This window comes from Staurois parvus, unplaced genomic scaffold (genome assembly GCF_062004578.1).
Source record: "Staurois parvus isolate SC_StPar_1 unplaced genomic scaffold, SC_StPar_1.0 ptg000460l, whole genome shotgun sequence".
Lineage (NCBI taxonomy): Eukaryota > Metazoa > Chordata > Amphibia > Anura > Ranidae > Staurois > Staurois parvus.
The window spans coordinates 57,456-71,692 of NW_028318256.1; the positions used below are offsets into that span (position 1 = coordinate 57,456).

Here is a 14,237-nt window from a genome sequence, read left to right on the forward strand (position 1 = left end):
GGCAATGTTTACTTCCAAGTAAACAAGTTGTGATGTCAGGTCTTACTATAATGGTTTACTAAAATGGAGAGCCAATCAAAGTCAATCCTAGCATTGTTTGACTGTCTGGCTAGGCGGCGTATGTGCCGGCTGGTGTCTCAGGAGAGCCCGAGAGAATGGCGGGGGGGAGGGAACATCCTCTCTCACTGCTTGTATTAGAAATCTAGTGGCTGCAAAGCCAATCCTGATTGCTATTACAAGAGAGACGACCGTCAGACCTAAAAAACAGTAGCTGGGTGATGCCTGCAGCAGCATACACACTGAAAGTCCAGCGACATACCATTACATGGAAGTGAAGTGGTTAAAATGTATGCAATTGCAGCTGTGAACACCAGATAGAGAGTGATGAACAGCATAAAACAGAAAACAACCCAAAAGTGCAAAACAACTTCAAAATCAACACTTCAAGAGATATGCAATTAATATAATTTAAGCTTTAGGAGTTATTTAATTGTAGAAATAGGAGATAGCACTGACACCACACACCTCGTCTGGAACCTGGTTAGCAGGTAAAAGCAGCCTAAGATTGATTCTTCCAAGCCAAGCCCCCCCAACAAATTTTGCCCCACCCTGGGGTATGGCTTGGAAGAATTGAGCTGAGGCTGCTTTTACCTGCTAACCTGATGCCAGGCAAAGTGTGGGCTGGGCTATCTATTACTATTTCTACAGTGTGCTTTGGGTTTGGACCAACCTTTGCCCAGCCTGCACCCTCCCTGGCCAGCAACATCCAATTCATCGGACCATGTTAGCCTGAGCAGGGGCCACTAAGTATCAATTATTAAATTGTTTCATGATAAAGGATATAATGCACCATTGGTAGGCATGAGTTATATTCAGGCTAAAAGCAAAATGCTTCCAAATAACATCATAGTCTACACCAAGTCCACAATGATGTGCTACAAATAGACCCCTTCAGTATCTGTATGCACTAGTAAGGAACTGAATATAAACTCCATAAGCAGGAAAACAGATACTGAAGGGGTACACCAGTGTGGACATGGCATGAACTCTGATGTTATTTGGAAGCATTTTACATTTATCCTTCAGGTCTGGTATGAATTTTGAGAGGAAACCCCACTCCAAAATAAAAAAAAAAAATTGGCCTGGGTGTCCCCCCAAAATCCACACCAGACCCTTATCCGAGCATGCAGCCTGGCAGGTCTGGAAAGGGGAGGGGATGAGCAAGCGCCACCCTGAACTATACCAGGCCATATGCCCTCAACATGGGGGGGTGCTTTGGGGCAGGGGGCTCCCCACTAAGCACCTTGTCCCCATGTTGATGGTTCACGTTTAAGAGATATTATTTTACAAACAAGTAAGCTTTATAATAAGCTTACCTGTAGGTAAAATTATTAAAGAAGAGTTTACTACCACTTTAAAAACAAAAATTTTAAAAAAGTCCCCTGAAGTAGATCCAACATCAATCACGATGCACTCCGCCAAAAAAAAAAAAGACTCTTCTCTCGAAGCTGGCTCCTGGCCATCTGAGATCTTAAATGTCTAAGGGACAGGGCCACCCGGTGACATCAACTGGGTGACCCCACCCCCTTGTGACATCATCATGTGCTGTGATTGGCCAAAACATTGCACCTGACCTGTGGTCAGGTGCATTGCTGTGGTCAATCAAAATGCATCAGAGTGCAGTGCATTGTGGGGTGCGGCAGACGAACAGCTCCCCGAATGCCCACACTGTTCGTGTGTTCGCTGAACTTACATTCGACACAAACATCAAGCCCAACACTAGTGGTATGGTTAAATGCTATAAAACATATGTGACCAGGTGAAAAGCAATTTAGGGTGTCATACATGGAGCCTAAAGAGAAGCTTTCTTTTTAACAGACCTCTAATACTTATGCACTCAGATGTGGTACTGCATTTTCAAAGACGTAGTTTGAAAGTCTGTTACATCTATTTACATCTCTGAGGTCAGAATTACCTGATTCACCTCTGTGGGGGAAATGAGCCTGTAACACACATGTAACATGACTGAACTGCAGGAGGTACTTCAGCTAATACAGAAACATCAGCTCTGTAGGGTTTATGTGCAAATTAATACTCTTATAGGCTAAGCCACTATAAGTGCCCCATTTTAGCTGGATCTTTAAACACTGCATATATCATATTTTTTTAAATAGGTAATGCACAATCTAATAGCACAAAACATAGCATCTGTATATACAATGAATATTATTGTTCCATTGTTCCTAACACACTTTAGCCTCGTGCAAGAATATAAACTGGTGTGACAATATTGTTTTTCAACTAAAGCCTGGTCCTGATCATCTATAAATATTAGAAGAAAATGCACATTCCATACTTGTTTCTAATAAAGAATTGTTAAACTAGAATGCAGACATCATAATGTGCACAAGGTAATGAACACCGTAGTGATCATGCTTTCTGCTTCTCGTATATTAGAGGTTGTCTCATACTGTACAGAGATCCCAAGCAAGCAACTTAATCAAAATGCATGTGTCCAAACTCAGCTGAGAAGGAAGGTGTAAATAGCAAATTAGAATTTGAACTCCCTGGTCTCTGGGCTGTATAACATAATAATATTATTTCAGTACTTTCAAACAATGCACGTCACACATTGGACTGCTAGACAGTAGCTAGATCTTGGACAATCTTATCTTTAACAGATTGGCCATACATATGCAGATGATCCAAAGACCAAGTAAAACTATCTTAATCGGTGCCAACAAATGCTGATAATGATGGATGCATTCCCTGCATATGCACTTTTTTTGTTAAAGTGATACTAAACTCAGGACCCCGCATTCACTTTATCCAGTCTTACGCAGTATACACAACATGGAAATGCAATTATTTTAGTAAATATAAACTACTAAATACCTTTTCTCATCAGCAGTATATAGCAGTCTTGTGACTTCTATCAGTGTTCATACGAGCACTGGTTCATCTTGTAGGAGGAGTTTTCATTCTTTTTTGAGGCACATAACCCCTGTCCTTCTATCTGGACAGCACTGATTGGCCCTGTACCGATCACATGTGCCAATCACATGCACCCTCCCAAACAAAAAAAAAACTCTCTAGCAATACACGCCAAACAGAGCATGTGCAGGCTTGCCACGACCGCTCTAACTATTGAAGATTGATTGGGGACAGCTAAAGAAGGGGAGGATCAGAGAAGACAGACTCAAACAGCCTAAGGTTCTACAGTGAGTATAACAAGCATGCTTTACTGCATATACTGTACAGACTGATTTTATTGTTGTGGGCTTAGTAACACTGTAATAAGTGGTGCATCTATGGGCATCTTTTCAACCCAATGATATTGAAGAAGAGTGTATAGACATAGAAATAGAACTACAAATACAACACTACAGGCATTTGGCTGGAGTAACTAAACACTAAAATGTTGAGGCACTCAACTTGGACCCCTTCCAATAAAATATTAATGGCAAAAGTTAAATAAGATCACTGTGTAATTCATGTGCATATACTGTAGCTCAGTGATTTTGCCTTGTTTTCAGATAATCTCACACTGATCTGTTAATTCACAATTTTTGTTTGTTTCATTTCTAAAAATGCATGTTCCTTACATTGTGCTTAAAATTATCTTCAAAGAACGTTTTTTAAATGTTTCACTGGCATGAAAATAGCTAAAAAATGCACATGTCCCATTGATCCATTGCCCAGATTTTTTTATAGGTATTAAAGCGGAGTTTAATAATATTTGTATTTTTCCAAACAACTTACATTAGCAGATAAACTGTGAAATAAATATTCAGTTTACATAAGGGGAAGTACCATTTCAAGTATATGCAGTATCAGGGGTGGACTGACAACTCATGGGGCCCCCGGGCAATAGGGGATCATGGGGCCCCTGTGTCCTTGCCCAAACTCAAAAAAGCCTATGAGAAAGGTACCAGGGGCATCTCATGGGGCCCCCTACTGACCCCAGACCTTCGGGCGGTGCCCGAGTTTCCAAATGGTCAGTCTGCCCCTGTGCAGTATGTTATAAGAACCCTTACTAACATGCATTTGAGTTATTTAAATTGAATTCTGTTCAAACAGATAAATACTGTACACAGTTGGGGGCATTTTTATTCATTCTTCTGATGCTGCACACACACTGTTGCATCAAACTGCATTGAGAGTTGACACAACTACAGCTACAACCTCTGGCAAAAAGTATGGAATCACCACTTTTGGAAAATGTTCATTCAATTGTTTAATTGTGTAGAATAAAAACAATCAATCATAGACATGCCTCAAAACTATTTTCATTTAACATTCCAACTTTCTGGCTTTAAGAAACACTTACAAAAATAAAAAAAAAGAAAACTGTAGTCATTTGCAACTGTTTTAGCAGATCAAGCAGAGGAAAAAAATATGGAGTCCCTCAATTCTGAGGAAAATATTATGGAATCACCATGTACTTTGCAGTTCTAAAACAAACATCTGCATCAGATTACATCTACTAATTAGTCTGCAGTTAAAAAAAAAAAAGAGTGCTTGCACACCTTGGTGAGCTGTTGCACCAAGCTGATTGACATGAATCATGGCTCCAACACGAGAGATGTCAGTTGAAACAAAGGAGAGGATTATAAAACTTCTTCAAGAAGGTAAATCATCACAGAATGTTGCAAAAGATGTTGGTTGTTCCCAGTCAACTGTGCCTAAAATCTGGACCAAGTACTAATCAAATGGGAAGGTTGTAAAAGGGAATCGTGCTGTAGACCAAGGAAGACGTCAAAGCGTTAAGATAGAATACTTAAAGCAATATGCCTTGAAAACAGAAAATGCACAACAAAACAAATGAGGAACAAATGGGCAGAAACTGGAGTCAATGTCTGTGACTGAACTGTAAGACATTGCCTTAAGGAAATTGGATTTACATACAAAAAAGCCAAACCAAAGCCATCATTAACACCTAAACAGAAAAAAAACAAGGTTACAGTGGGCTAAAAAAAAAGCAATCATGGACTGTGGATGACTGGATGAAAGTGATTAGAGATGAGCGAAGAAATGAAAAATTCGATTCGACTGATTCGGCGAATTCGTGGACAATATTCGATTCGAGTCGAATAAATTCGCTGTGAATTTAACTTAAAAAAGGGTGTTTCTAGGCTTCAGAGAGACTTAATATTAGTGCAGAACACTGTACCTTTAATTTAAATGCCCTTGGAGTCTGCTGGGGAAGAGAAATAATACTGTCAGTCAGTATGACATGCAGATGAGTGCCGTCGATCTTAGAATCACCGCACACTTCACTCATTTGGGCAGTCACGGGGCCAAAACCAGAGTGTGGAGCCACAGTGTGGCGGTGGAGGCAGCAGCAATGGGAGGCCATACAGCACCCTATGACAAAAATGGAAACCACCAGCAGTGTGAGGAGACCTGAAAGTGGCACATGGCAGAGTGTGGCGATAGAGACAGCAGCAATGGGAGGCCGTACAGGGACCCATGACACACTCTGGACCTGGCAGCAGCATGAGGAGGCGGTACAGGGGCCCATGACAGATTACGGGCCTGGCAGCAGCATGAGGAGTCGGTACAGGGGCCCATGGCAGATTACGGGCCTGGCAGCAGCAATGGGAGGCCGTACAGGGACCCATGACACACTCTGGACCTGGCAGCAGCATGGGGAGGCGGTACAGGGGCCCATGACAGATTACGGGCCTGGCAGCAGCATGAGGAGTCGGTACGGGGGCCCATGACACACTCTGGACCTGGCAGCAGCATGAGGAGGCGGTACAGGGGCGCATGACAGATTACGAGCCTGGCAGCAGCAACTTGGACAGGAGGACGTTCAGCTTCTGCACCGTCGGGTGCGTGCTCGCAAACTGTTGTCTCTTGGAAACGGATTCCAAGAAAGACTGCTGACGGAATCCGTGAAGAGGAGTAGCAGGAGAAGGAGCATCTGAACGAGCGGAATATGCCAACAAGCGACAACAGTGGCCCATGACAGATTACGGGCCTGGCAGCAGCATGAGGAGTCGGTACGGGGGCCCATGGCAGATTACGGGCCTGGCAGCAGCTATGGGAGGCCCGTAATCTGCCAGCACCCTATGACAAAAAATGGAACCCACCAGCAGTGTGAGGAGACCTGAAAGTGGCACATGGCAGAGTGTGGCGATGGAGACAGCAGCAATGGGAGGCCGTACAGGGACCCATGAGAGACTCTGGACCTGGCAGCAGCATGAGGAGGCGGTATAGGGGCCCATGGCAGATTAGGGGCCTGGCAGCAGCTATGGGAGGCCCGTAATCTGCCAGCACCCTATGACAAAAAATGGAACACACCAGCAGTGTGAGGAGACCTGAAAGTGGCACATGGCAGAGTGTGGCGATGGAGGCAGCAGCAATGGGAGGCCGTACAGGGACCCATGAGAGACTCTGGACTTGGCAGCAGCATGAGGAGGCGGTATAGGGGCCCATGGCAGATTAGGGGCCTGGCAGCAGCTATGGGAGGCCCGTAATCTGCCAGCACCCTATGACAAAAAATGGAACACACCAGCAGTGTGAGGAGACCTGAAAGTGGCACATGTTTGGGGCATGATTCATGGCGGATTTAGTCAGTTGTGTCAGGAACTGGTGGTTTGAAATCCAGACTAATCCACGCCTGATTCATTTTCACAAACGTGAGTCTCTCCACACTTTGGGTGGACAGTCGTGTCCTCCGCGGAGTTGCAATACCTCCTGCCGCACTAAACACGCGCTCCGATGCCACGCTACTGGCCGGGCATGACAGCCTTTCAAGGGCAAATTCAGCTAGTTGGGGCCAAAGGTCAAGTTTCGTTGCCCAGTAGTCAAGGGGATTGTCTACCTCGGTTGGCAGGGTGCTGTCCAAGTAGGCCTAAGCCTGTTGTTTGAGGTCCTGCTCCAGGTCCACCTGATGCTGCTGCTGCTGCTGCGGCTGGTTAGTAGTTTCCTCACTGCGCTGGTGAAGAAAGCTACTCATCATCGACTGCAGACTGAGGCAGCCGCTGCTGGTGGAGCTGCCACTGCTCCTACCACCCCACCCCTCCCCTGCTGCCATGGCAGCGGAACACGAGCGCACAGGGCCCACAGTGTCTGAGGATGGACGTTGGCGCAGACAGGCAGAGACCAGCTGACTACATAGGTGTTTTTTATAGTACGTTATTTTGGCCTCCCTCTCAGCAGGTGTGAAAAAGGCCACCATTTTTGAACGGTAGCGAGGGTCCAACAAGGTGGACAGCCAAAAGTCATCCCTCTGTCTGATGGTTATTATTCGGCTGTCGCTACGCAAGCAACCGAGCATGCTATGGGCCATTTGTGCCAAGGAATGCGAGGGACTCCCTGCCTCCATCTCCACAGCATACTGCCACGGTGCGTCTAGGTCCTCTGTCTCCTCTTCCTCCTCCTCTACCAGATGCTCCTGCTCCTCCACTCCTGTCCGCTGAGTGGAAAAACCACCCATTTCACTCAATAATTCCTGAGCACCAATGTCCTCCTCTACCTCCTCCTCTTCTTCCAGTCCTGCCCCCACAGGGGCCATGTGGCGTTGAGATCTGTGCGCCACGTCTACCGCACCCTGACCAGCCATTGTTAACAGCATTTGTTCCAGGACGTGCAACAGAGGAATGACGTCGTTCATCCCATAGTCCTGCCGACTCACGAATAGCGTGGCCTCCTCAAAGGGCCTGAGCAAGCGCAGGTGTCACGCATGAGCTGCCAATGGCTGACATCTAAGTTACACAGGGAGTACCTTTATCTGCTTTTAACATCAGGAAATCTGTGATGGCCTTTTGCTGTTCGTAAAGGCGGTCTAACATATGTAGGGTTGAATTCCACCTTGTTGCAACGTCACAGCATGAGGAGTCGGTATAGGGGCCCATGGCAGATTAGGGGCCTGGCAGCAGTTATGGGAGGCCCATAATCTGCCAGCACCCTATGACAAAAAATGGAACACACCAGCAGTGTGAGGAGACCTGAAAGTGGCACATGGCAGAGTGTGGCGATGGAGACAGCAGCAATGGGAGGCCGTACAGGGACCCATGAGAGACTCTGGACCTGGCAGCAGCATGAGGAGGCGGTATATAGGGGCCTACGGCAGATTAGGGGCCTGGCAGCAGCTATAGGAGGCCCGTAATCTGCCAGCACCCTATGTCAAAAAATTCAACACACCAGCAGTGTGTGAGGAGACCTGAAAGTGGCACATGGCAGAGTGTGGCGATGGAGACAGCAGCAATGGGAGGCCGTACAGGGACCCATGACAGACTCTGGACTTGGCAGCAGCATGAGGAGGCGGTATATAGGGGCTTATGGCAGATTAGGGGCCTGGCAGCAGCTATAGGAGGCCCGTAATCTGCCAGCACCCTATGTCAAAAAATTCAACACACCAGCAGTGTGAGGAGACCTGAAAGTGGCACATGGCAGAGTGTGGCGATGGAGACAGCAGCAATGGGAGGCCGTACAGGGACCCATGACAGACTCTGAACTTGGCAGCAGCATGAGGAGGCGGTATATAGGGGCCCATGGCAGATTAGGGGCCTGGCAGCAGCTATAGGAGGCCCGTAATCTGCCAGCACCCTATGTCAAAAAATTCAACACACCAGCAGTGTGAGGAGACCTGAAAGTGGCACATGGCAGAGTGTGGCGATGGAGACAGCAGCAATGGGAGGCCGTACAGGGACCCATGACAGACTCTGGACTTGGCAGCAGCATGAGGAGGCGGTATATAGGGGCCCATGGCAGATTAGGGGCCTGGCAGCAGCTATGGGAGGCCCGTAATCTGCCAGCACCCTATGTCAAAAAATTCTACACACCAGCAGTGTGTGAGGAGACCTGAAAGTGGCACATGGCAGAGTGTGGCGATGGAGACAGCAGCAATGGGAGGCCGTACAGGGACCCATGACAGACTCTGGACTTGGCAGCAGCATGAGGAGGCGGTATATAGGGGCCCATGGCAGATTAGGGGCCTGGCAGCAGCTATGGGAGGCCCGTAATCTGCCAGCACCCTATGTCAAAAAATTCAACACACCAGCAGTGTGTGAGGAGACCTGAAAGTGGCACATGGCAGAGTGTGGCGATGGAGAAAGCAGCAATGGGAGGCCGTACAGGGACCCATGAGAGACTCTGGACCTGGCAGCAGCATGAGGAGGCGGTATATAGGGGCCCATGGCAGATTAGGGGCCTGGCAGCAGCTATGTGAGGCCCGTAATCTGCCTGCACCCTATGTCAAAAAATTAAACACACCAGCAGTGTGAAGAGACCTGAAAGTGGCACATGGCATGAGAGACTCTGGACCTGGCAGCAGCAGGAGGAGGCGGTATAGGGGCCCATGGCTGATTAGGGGCCTGGCAGCAGCTATGTGAGGCCCGTTATCTTGCAGCACCCTATGTCAAAAAATTTAACACACCAGCAGTGTGAAGAGACCTGAAAGTGGCACATGGCAGCAGAGTGTGGCGATGGAGACAGCAGCAATGGGAGGCCGTACAGGGACCCATGAGAGACTCTGGACCTGGCAGCAGCAGGAGGAGGTGGTATATAGGGGCCCATGGCAGATTAGGGGCCTGGCAGCAGCTATGTGAGGCCCGTAATCTGCCTGCACCCTATGTCAAAAAATTTAACACACCAGCAGTGTGAAGAGACCTGAAAGTGGCACATGGCAGCAGAGTGTGGCGATGGAGACAGCAGCAATGGGAGGCCGTACAGGGACCATGACAGACTCTGGACTTGGCAGCAGCATGAGGAGGCGGTATATAGGGGCCTATGGCAGATTAGGGGCCTGGCAGCAGCTATGTGAGGCCCGTAATCTGCCTGCACCCTATGTCAAAAAATTTAACACACCAGCAGTGTGAAGAGACCTGAAAGTGGCACATGGCAGCAGAGTGTGGCGATGGAGACAGCAGCAATGGGAGGCCGTACAGGGACCATGACAGACTCTGGACTTGGCAGCAGCATGAGGAGGCGGTATATAGGGGCCCATGGCAGATTAGGGGCCTGGCAGCAGCTATGTGAGGCCCGTAATCTGCCTGCACCCTATGTCAAAAAATTTAACACACCAGCAGTGTGAAGAGACCTGAAAGTGGCACATGGCATGAGAGACTCTGGACCTGGCAGCAGCAGGAGGAGGCGGTATAGGGGCCCATGGCTGATTAGGGGCCTGGCAGCAGCTATGTGAGGCCCGTTATCTTGCAGCACCCTATGTCAAAAAATTTAACACACCAGCAGTGTGAAGAGACCTGAAAGTGGCACATGGCAGCAGAGTGTGGCGATGGAGACAGCAGCAATGGGAGGCCGTACAGGGACCCATGAGAGACTCTGGACCTGGCAGCAGCAGGAGGAGGTGGTATATAGGGGCCCATGGCAGATTAGGGGCCTGGCAGCAGCTATGTGAGGCCCGTAATCTGCCTGCACCCTATGTCAAAAAATTTAACACACCAGCAGTGTGAAGAGACCTGAAAGTGGCACATGGCAGCAGAGTGTGGCGATGGAGACAGCAGCAATGGGAGGCCGTACAGGGACCATGACAGACTATGGACTTGGCAGCAGCATGAGGAGGCGGTATATAGGGGCCCATGGCAGATTAGGGGCCTGGCAGCAGCTATGTGAGGCCCGTAATCTGCCTGCACCCTATGTCAAAAAATTTAACACACCAGCAGTGTGAAGAGACCTGAAAGTGGCACATGGCAGCAGAGTGTGGCGATGGAGACAGCAGCAATGGGAGGCCGTACAGGGACCATGACAGACTCTGGACTTGGCAGCAGCATGAGGAGGCGGTATATAGGGGCCTATGGCAGATTAGGGGCCTGGCAGCAGCTATGTGAGGCCCGTAATCTGCCTGCACCCTATGTCAAAAAATTTAACACACCAGCAGTGTGAAGAGACCTGAAAGTGGCACATGGCAGCAGAGTGTGGCGATGGAGACAGCAGCAATGGGAGGCCGTACAGGGACCATGACAGACTCTGGACTTGGCAGCAGCATGAGGAGGCGGTATATAGGGGCCCATGGCAGATTAGGGGCCTGGCAGCAGCTATGTGAGGCCCGTAATCTGCCTGCACCCTATGTCAAAAAATTTAACACACCAGCAGTGTGAAGAGACCTGAAAGTGGCACATGGCATGAGAGACTCTGGACCTGGCAGCAGCAGGAGGAGGCGGTATAGGGGCCCATGGCTGATTAGGGGCCTGGCAGCAGCTATGTGAGGCTCGTTATCTTGCAGCACCCTATGTCAAAAAATTTAACACACCAGCAGTGTGAAGAGACCTGAAAGTGGCACATGGCAGCAGAGTGTGGCGATGGAGACAGCAGCAATGGGAGGCCGTACAGGGACCCATGAGAGACTCTGGACCTGGCAGCAGCAGGAGGAGGTGGTATATAGGGGCCCATGGCAGATTAGGGGCCTGGCAGCAGCTATGTGAGGCCCGTAATCTGCCTGCACCCTATGTCAAAAAATTTAACACACCAGCAGTGTGAAGAGACCTGAAAGTGGCACATGGCAGCAGAGTGTGGCGATGGAGACAGCAGCAATGGGAGGCCGTACAGGGACCATGACAGACTATGGACTTGGCAGCAGCATGAGGAGGCGGTATATAGGGGCCCATGGCAGATTAGGGGCCTGGCAGCAGCTATGTGAGGCCCGTAATCTGCCTGCACCCTATGTCAAAAAATTTAACACACCAGCAGTGTGAAGAGACCTGAAAGTGGCACATGGCAGCAGAGTGTGGCGATGGAGACAGCAGCAATGGGAGGCCGTACAGGGACCATGACAGACTCTGGACTTGGCAGCAGCATGAGGAGGCGGTATATAGGGGCCCATGGCAGATTAGGGGCCTGGCAGCAGCTATGTGAGGCCCGTAATCTGCCTGCACCCTATGTCAAAAAATTTAACACACCAGCAGTGTGAAGAGACCTGAAAGTGGCACATGGCAGCAGAGTGTGGCGATGGAGACAGCAGCAATGGGAGGCCGTACAGGGACCATGACAGACTCTGGACTTGGCAGCAGCATGAGGAGGCGGTATATAGGGGCCCATGGCAGATTAGGGGCCTGGCAGCAGCTATGTGAGGCCCGTAATCTGCCTGCACCCTATGTCAAAAAATTTAACACACCAGCAGTGTGAAGAGACCTGAAAGTGGCACATGGCAGCAGAGTGTGGCGATGGAGACAGCAGCAATGGGAGGCCGTACAGGGACCATGACAGACTCTGGACTTGGCAGCAGCATGAGGAGGCGGTATATAGGGGCCCATGGCAGATTAGGGGCCTGGCAGCAGCTATGTGAGGCCCGTAATCTGCCTGCACCCTATGTCAAAAAATTTAACACACCAGCAGTGTGAAGAGACCTGAAAGTGGCACATGGCAGCAGAGTGTGGCGATGGAGACAGCAGCAATGGGAGGCCGTACAGGGACCATGACAGACTCTGGACTTGGCAGCAGCATGAGGAGGCGGTATATAGGGGCCCATGGCAGATTAGGGGCCTGGCAGCAGCTATGTGAGGCCCGTAATCTGCCTGCACCCTATGTCAAAAAATTTAACACACCAGCAGTGTGAAGAGACCTGAAAGTGGCACATGGCAGCAGAGTGTGGCGATGGAGACAGCAGCAATGGGAGGCCGTACAGGGACCATGACAGACTCTGGACTTGGCAGCAGCATGAGGAGGCGGTATATAGGGGCCCATGGCAGATTAGGGGCCTGGCAGCAGCTATGTGAGGCCCGTAATCTGCCTGCACCCTATGTCAAAAAATTTAACACACCAGCAGTGTGAAGAGACCTGAAAGTGGCACATGGCAGCAGAGTGTGGCGATGGAGACAGCAGCAATGGGAGGCCGTACAGGGACCATGACAGACTCTGGACTTGGCAGCAGCATGAGGAGGCGGTATATAGGGGCCCATGGCAGATTAGGGGCCTGGCAGCAGCTATGTGAGGCCCGTAATCTGCCTGCACCCTATGTCAAAAAATTTAACACACCAGCAGTGTGAAGAGACCTGAAAGTGGCACATGGCAGCAGAGTGTGGCGATGGAGACAGCAGCAATGGGAGGCCGTACAGGGACCATGACAGACTATGGACTTGGCAGCAGCATGAGGAGGCGGTATATAGGGGCCCATGGCAGATTAGGGGCCTGGCAGCAGCTATGTGAGGCCCGTAATCTGCCTGCACCCTATGTCAAAAAATTTAACACACCAGCAGTGTGAAGAGACCTGAAAGTGGCACATGGCAGCAGAGTGTGGCGATGGAGACAGCAGCAATGGGAGGCCGTACAGGGACCATGACAGACTCTGGACTTGGCAGCAGCATGAGGAGGCGGTATATAGGGGCCCATGGCAGATTAGGGGCCTGGCAGCAGCTATGTGAGGCCCGTAATCTGCCTGCACCCTATGTCAAAAAATTTAACACACCAGCAGTGTGAAGAGACCTGAAAGTGGCACATGGCAGCAGAGTGTGGCGATGGAGACAGCAGCAATGGGAGGCCGTACAGGGACCATGACAGACTCTGGACTTGGCAGCAGCATGAGGAGGCGGTATATAGGGGCCCATGGCAGATTAGGGGCCTGGCAGCAGCTATGTGAGGCCCGTAATCTGCCTGCACCCTATGTCAAAAAATTTAACACACCAGCAGTGTGAAGAGACCTGAAAGTGGCACATGGCAGCAGAGTGTGGCGATGGAGACAGCAGCAATGGGAGGCCGTACAGGGACCATGACAGACTCTGGACTTGGCAGCAGCATGAGGAGGCGGTATATAGGGGCCCATGGCAGATTAGGGGCCTGGCAGCAGCTATGTGAGGCCCGTAATCTGCCTGCACCCTATGTCAAAAAATTTAACACACCAGCAGTGTGAAGAGACCTGAAAGTGGCACATGGCAGCAGAGTGTGGCGATGGAGACAGCAGCAATGGGAGGCCGTACAGGGACCATGACAGACTATGGACTTGGCAGCAGCATGAGGAGGCGGTATATAGGGGCCCATGGCAGATTAGGGGCCTGGCAGCAGCTATGTGAGGCCCGTAATCTGCCTGCACCCTATGTCAAAAAATTTAACACACCAGCAGTGTGAAGAGACCTGAAAGTGGCACATGGCAGCAGAGTGTGGCGATGGAGACAGCAGCAATGGGAGGCCGTACAGGGACCCATGAGAGACTCTGGACCTGGCAGCAGCAGGAGGAGGTGGTATATAGGGGCCTATGGCAGATTAGGGGCCTGGCAGCAGCTATAGGAGGCCCGTAATCTGCCAGCACCCTATGTCAAAAAATTCAACACACCAGC

At 49.9% G+C, this 14,237-nt stretch overlaps 1 protein-coding gene across 1 annotated transcript in view; it reads right to left on the bottom strand.

The window, feature by feature from the left end:
- The window catches only part of SLC7A11 (solute carrier family 7 member 11), a gene marked incomplete at its 3' end in the record, with an annotated part of 300,868 nt that overhangs the window by 32,186 nt on the left and 254,445 nt on the right, over window positions 1-14,237 (bottom strand). The window lies entirely within an intron of this gene.